Below are 5,819 nucleotides of genomic sequence, written 5' to 3'. Positions count from 1 at the left end.
AGGTGACAAGGCATACTTTGATTCTGGTGCTAAAAATGGGAGCTGAGAGTACAGGCAACAGAGATTTAAATCACTCAAAGGCAGAAATGACTGTTGGAAATACTGAGAATAGGTGATGTCATTTAGGTGAAAGAGGCAAAGTGCATCCAAAGAGCTTCCCTTGAGGCTGCAGGAAATCTGTCTTTTTATCAGCTTATTCAGTGAGGTTAAGTTGTAGAAGGAGGACTTCTTTGACATTATATAGTTTGACAAGTGCAATCACTGAAAATATTTTAAAAATTATTCTGAAGATAATATTTGAACTTTTTCAGTGTCTTCCTGGTCATTTGGATAAGTCAAATTTCACTGAAGGAAGGAAGAGGTATGTTGTAGATTTGAAAAGATTAAAACTAATGGAACAACAGGAATTACTTTGCTATGCAAAACACTGCAAAAGTTTTGGAGAGAGGTTCACTGGGGCAGGTTTAGTGGTGAAGGTGAGAGGCTGAAAATGAGAGGAGTCAGTGGGGAGTGGTGTAGGCTGAACTCCTATTGCACGTGGAATTCAGGGTCAGCTCAGTATTTCTTAGCACTGTGAACAAGGTTGAGTTTTAGTGCCCAAGAGGTGAGGGGAAAATAAATTTCCTCTCCTAGAGAGGATGAAAACTAACTCCTGTGCCTGCTGCTACCTGCCAGAGAGTGAATCTGTAGACAAGTCAGATGCAGTGCCATGGCAACTGCTCTGAGACCAAGCAAGTCTGCCTCTTGCCTTCTTTTTTTAAGCTTTTTCCATCCCATCAGTCTGAGGTTATTTTTCTTTTCTTCCCCTTCCCCAAGTAATTGCTTGCTGTGCTAATAAGTGAATAAAAATGAGGAAAGGCGTCATACAAATTGTTAAAGAAAGGTAAGAACACACACAGGGATTAAATCACCTGAGAAGGCATCAACAACACTGATTGTTTTTAATGGACACATGAGGAGGCATGTTTCTGTTTTCCAAGTAAGTATCTGGAAGGAAAAGTTCAGTGCAGCAGTAGGAGTTGTTATTACAGATTGATTTATGGATACAGGGGAGGATGTACTTAAGGATCTCTGTTTGCTTTGTGTTGGCAGCTTCATATGATGCAGTCCATTAATTTTTGAAGGCTCCAGTCCTGTTGGTTTGAAAGTATCTTGGTTTTTTCATGTTGATTGGTAAAGCTTTTCATGCCTGGGCTTGGTCTTGACTCCTTTAGGGGCTCATTATCTGTCTTCGGGGCGTCACCTCTTGGGGATATCTTTCGGAATACAGGAGAAGCCTTGGTGGGTTCAGTAAAGGACCAAAAGACATTTAATCTTTATTTGAGAGCTCAAATGCCAGAGAAGCTACCACAGGCCTTATTTGCAATGGTTAATTATTTTCATTTTTTAAAAAGGTGAACTTTACTTCCGGCCTTAGATCTGGAGCTTCCAGCTGTTGAACTGGTTATGGATTGCAGCCCTTCAGGGTCAACACATACCCAAGGGTGGATAGTGATCAAATTATGTTTTAACACACTTCGATGAAGAATCAAGTAAAAGTCTTTAGAACTGCTTATTCTTTAAATAACATTTAATTGAACTAAGTACTGTATATTGAACACCTTTTTACCTGTTTCCCTCAATTTTTATTTCTTCATTTATTTCAATTTTTTTGAGGGAAGAAGATGACATTTTTTTTCTAGAAGAGACTCCTTTAGATAAAGACAACTTTATTTTTACACACTTTTACTGAGTGTAGATATACAGACTGGACACAGTAGATAATTTTTGATGCAAAGAATATTCACATATGATAAGTATTGCGCAACCTGAGGATGTGAAAACCTGCTGTCTGCCCATCATTTTTAACATGCTTAAGGCTTTATAGCACATGTTAACTGATTATAGAATCCTTTGATGACAGAATAACTACAATTTTGGGGACCAAACCAAATGTGGATTGATTTCCCCAATCTGAGAAGGAAAATAGGCAGTACAGAAGTTCTCAGAGCAGCTTTCCAGTTCAAAAGCACTTTGGTAAAGCTGGACAGGAAAGTAGCAGTAGAACTAAGAGGGATTTTACACTTTTGCAGCACATCTAAGCAATGAGCCAGACCTTAGTGTTTTAATATGCATAAAGTATTGTATGGTTTAATGAGATCTTGAGCTATTGACTCTGAAGGTTGTTGGTGCCCTGGTGAACAGCCCTTCAGACTTCAGGCACACAATGAGAATTTGCTTCCCCTTTCAATTCTTAGTTTCTTGGATAGAATTTATTATTTCCCTAAATATAAGCAGCTGCCAAAATTCATTATGTACTTTAGTACCTCTTTTTGCTATTTTTAACTCCATCTCATTTAGTGGATTACATGGTTTCCTTTCGTAATTAAGTGTGGATTAAATATTATATTAAAAACAAATGACACCTTTTCAACTGCCATCATGAAATCTTTTAAGACAAAAGAGCTATTCTGATGCTGATTTTTTTTTTCCCCAGAAATGTTGGTCACTATAATAAATATATCTTCTTATTGATGTGTTGTAGAATCAGAAATATCAAGATGAAATGTGCTCTGTTCTTTCTCACTTAAATTCCATTCAAAGAAGGCTAATTTTTTGACTATTTTATCCTTTTGTGCTGTGGGTAATAATGACTTCCTTCAAAAATTTCTGTCGGGTCATTTGGACACCAGCAAACTTAAATATTAATAAAGCTCAGGGAAAAGAGAAAAAATGTAAATCTGCTAGGGGCTTGTGTATTAATTTGGTAAGTATTTACTTTGCCTGATAATAAAACAGCATTTCTATTTCCAGTGGCTACCTGGGGTCAAATCCATCTATGAAAATTACTTGTAAAAATTCTCTTGCATGTTTTAAAATTTGATCAAGACAAGCATTATGGATCCAAACTTTTCTTTATATGAGCTTGCAGAGTCCTAAATTGAACCCATTTAACCTCAGTTAAGAGTCTAGAAATAAGGGAGGGATTAGTTCTTTCAGGGTTTTGATCCCCACCTAAGACTTGCATCGTCTCTAAAAGCACCTCTCTGCCTTCATTGCCCATAAGGCAGGGCAAGGCAGCCACACTCCTGATCCAAGTGCCCCATAAATGCCTAAATTTGGGGGAATATAAACTCAGTGGTCCCCACTGAGCCCAGTGGAATCAAAATGCTCAGTGGAACTTGGTCCTGTATCTCTGGAATTGAGCTCTGTGTTTGCCTCCTGCTTTGCTCTGAGTTTGGTGCAGGTATGATTTAAGTATAAAGTAAATGTGTGTTATTAATTATCTCAATCTGTATCCTAGAGAGATTTCTTTGGGTAATACTAATTCTAATTGCTCAGGTTTCAAACCAAGTCACCAATTGCATGATTTCTAAGAGTTGAATTCTGTCCCCCAGGTTGAGATATGGTGACAACCAGCCCATTCTGCCACCAGTGCTTGAGTCAAACTACAGCATTTTCTTGAAAAAAACCCAAAGAGCAGGCATCATACTATTATTATATACCTGAGCAGCTGCATTAGACCTAGCCATTATCAAGGTCTTAATGATGGCAATTTATCAAATTAGCCTTAAAATAATACATAGCTTTTCCCAAATGCCATATTATTAGCATGCCCTATTTTGACTGTCTCTCTGAAAGAGTAGAAAGCTTTCTGTAAAGACAGTTTTACGCTCACCCCCTTAAGCTGAAATGAGCTTGATATATTCTCCATTTTCACTTTGTTTCAAAAGTATTAAAACACACCAAAATGGCTTTCCCTGATTAGTTTCTTAATCTGATTTCTTGCAAAAAGTCATTGTTGCATGTGCAGTTCCACTCAACATATTTGTGATGACAAAAGAGCCACAGATCAGTGTGGGAGGTAGAAAGTGGCTGCATTTGAGGTCATATGAGAAGAGTTAGATATCTCAGCTGAAAAGAATTCTGTCCAAAGGACAAGGTCAGGTTAACTCTGCTCGAACCAGACAAACCAATCATCAGAAATATTTGTTGCAGTGCATTGGTATGTATGAGAGATGCATTGCTTTATGTGGAAACATGAAACAGTGTTCAAAAGTATTACAAAAAAATATTGCTGAAAATACGTTCCCTGCTCTGCCCAGCTGTTATAGTATCTCTGAAAGTGCTCAGTAAAGTATAAAATTAATGAATATATATATTTATGTGTGTATGATTTGTATTTATGTCTTTTTAAGAGAGAGGGCAAGCCTTAGGCACAGGAAAGTACTTGCATCTTTGTTATTTTGCAAAACCTTGCAGACTATGCTGACCTAGTAAGTCAGAATTGTTCCTTCTCGCAATGGGGGCAGGAAGGGAAGAGACACCTTCTGATTGAATTGCTTTTCCTATAGTTCTGAAGCAGGAAGGAACTTTCTCCTGGTTTCATTCTGTCTGGCAGCCTCAGTCCCCCTTTTTTTGGAGATCTAGAACCTGCTTCAATTCCAGATTTGCAGCCTATTATCTTTTTGACATATTTCTAGGTTTGATAACTATTGCAATATTAGGATCTAGATTGGAGACTTTTTTTTCTGGGCACAGTGAAAACGAGTACAAGAACCAGCTTGCACCCTGAGAAGTCTTAAAATCCAGTCTGCTCTTTTCTCAGCTTTTCGGTTCTGTGGGCTGTGTCTGGTGTGGAGCAGTGGATGTGGATCTGAGAAACAAGCAGGCTGAAGGTACTGTATGGGTTTTAAAAAGCGTGAGGGGTGGGTTTACATCAGCCTAGTTAAGATCTCATTCTGTGAACTAGATGCCCATAAATGGTTGAAGTGCACTTGCAGTTTAGTTTCACCTTAAACTAGTCTAGTTAGTGCACACTATGTATCTGAATGGATCCAGTTGAAACCAATGGTTTAATCTCTTCCAGTAACACTTGGTTTCTTTGATTTTCTGTGCCCAAAACACAGGCCCTAATGACTTAGAAAATAACACAGGTTCTCTGTGTATGACAGTGCCTACCTTGAGCAAAAATCAGGAAACACCGTTAGAGCAGAGGGCTGAAACACATCCCCATGAACTCCCAAACCACTGTTGCCTTTTGTGCTGCTCCCTTTTTGCCCCACACCCCCAAGCAATTTTAACAAAATATTTGAGTCCCCCCCAAACCCTCTGTTACCCAACACATAACTTAGTTGTTAAAGGCTTCACTTTTGTGTATCTTCCATCTTTTTAACCTGACACCAGTTGTTTATAAACTGTAAGATCTAAAGATGAAAGAACACTATATAGTAAAGCAGAGATATCAAACCAGCCAGCTTCTGTTAAACTTAATGAAACTGCATGAGCATGTTGGAATAAACATGCACAAGAAAATATTGGTCTTCATCTCTCCTCTTAGTAATTATTGGATGGTTCAGTAAAAAAATAACAGTAACTGGAAAAAGTCAGTGCCAGCACTTAGAGTGGAAATAATCAGCAGTTCACCCTTCACGTGGCTGCAGGTATAAGGGCAACAAGAAGTGAGAAATAATGATCATATTTACCAAAATGTAGGGTGTTTCTGTGAGCTCCGTGTTTGCTGTTGCTACACTGATGTATTTCAAGACTATTTGCTTGCAAAATAATGTAGTTTAATTTTAACACGACTCCTGTAAACTGGATGTTCTACTGATGATGCATTAAGGATGAAATCTTCTTCGGTAAAACCAGAATAATATAAGAAAACTCAAAATGATTATATTAACTTCAAATGGCAAAATATGGTTTCAGCCATTACAAGCAGAATTTCTTATGAAGCTCACTATACTTCAGAAACAGAATTAAAAGTAACAATTTATGACTTGAAGTACAACATGGCTATGGCATAATCCTGTGAATTAGGGAAACTTTAAGTTAAT

The sequence above is a fragment of the Manacus vitellinus genome, unplaced genomic scaffold, assembly GCF_001715985.3.
Source record: "Manacus vitellinus isolate BGI_N305 unplaced genomic scaffold, ASM171598v3 scaffold_38_pilon, whole genome shotgun sequence".
NCBI lineage: Eukaryota > Metazoa > Chordata > Aves > Passeriformes > Pipridae > Manacus > Manacus vitellinus.
This window is presented reverse-complemented; position numbering follows the sequence as displayed.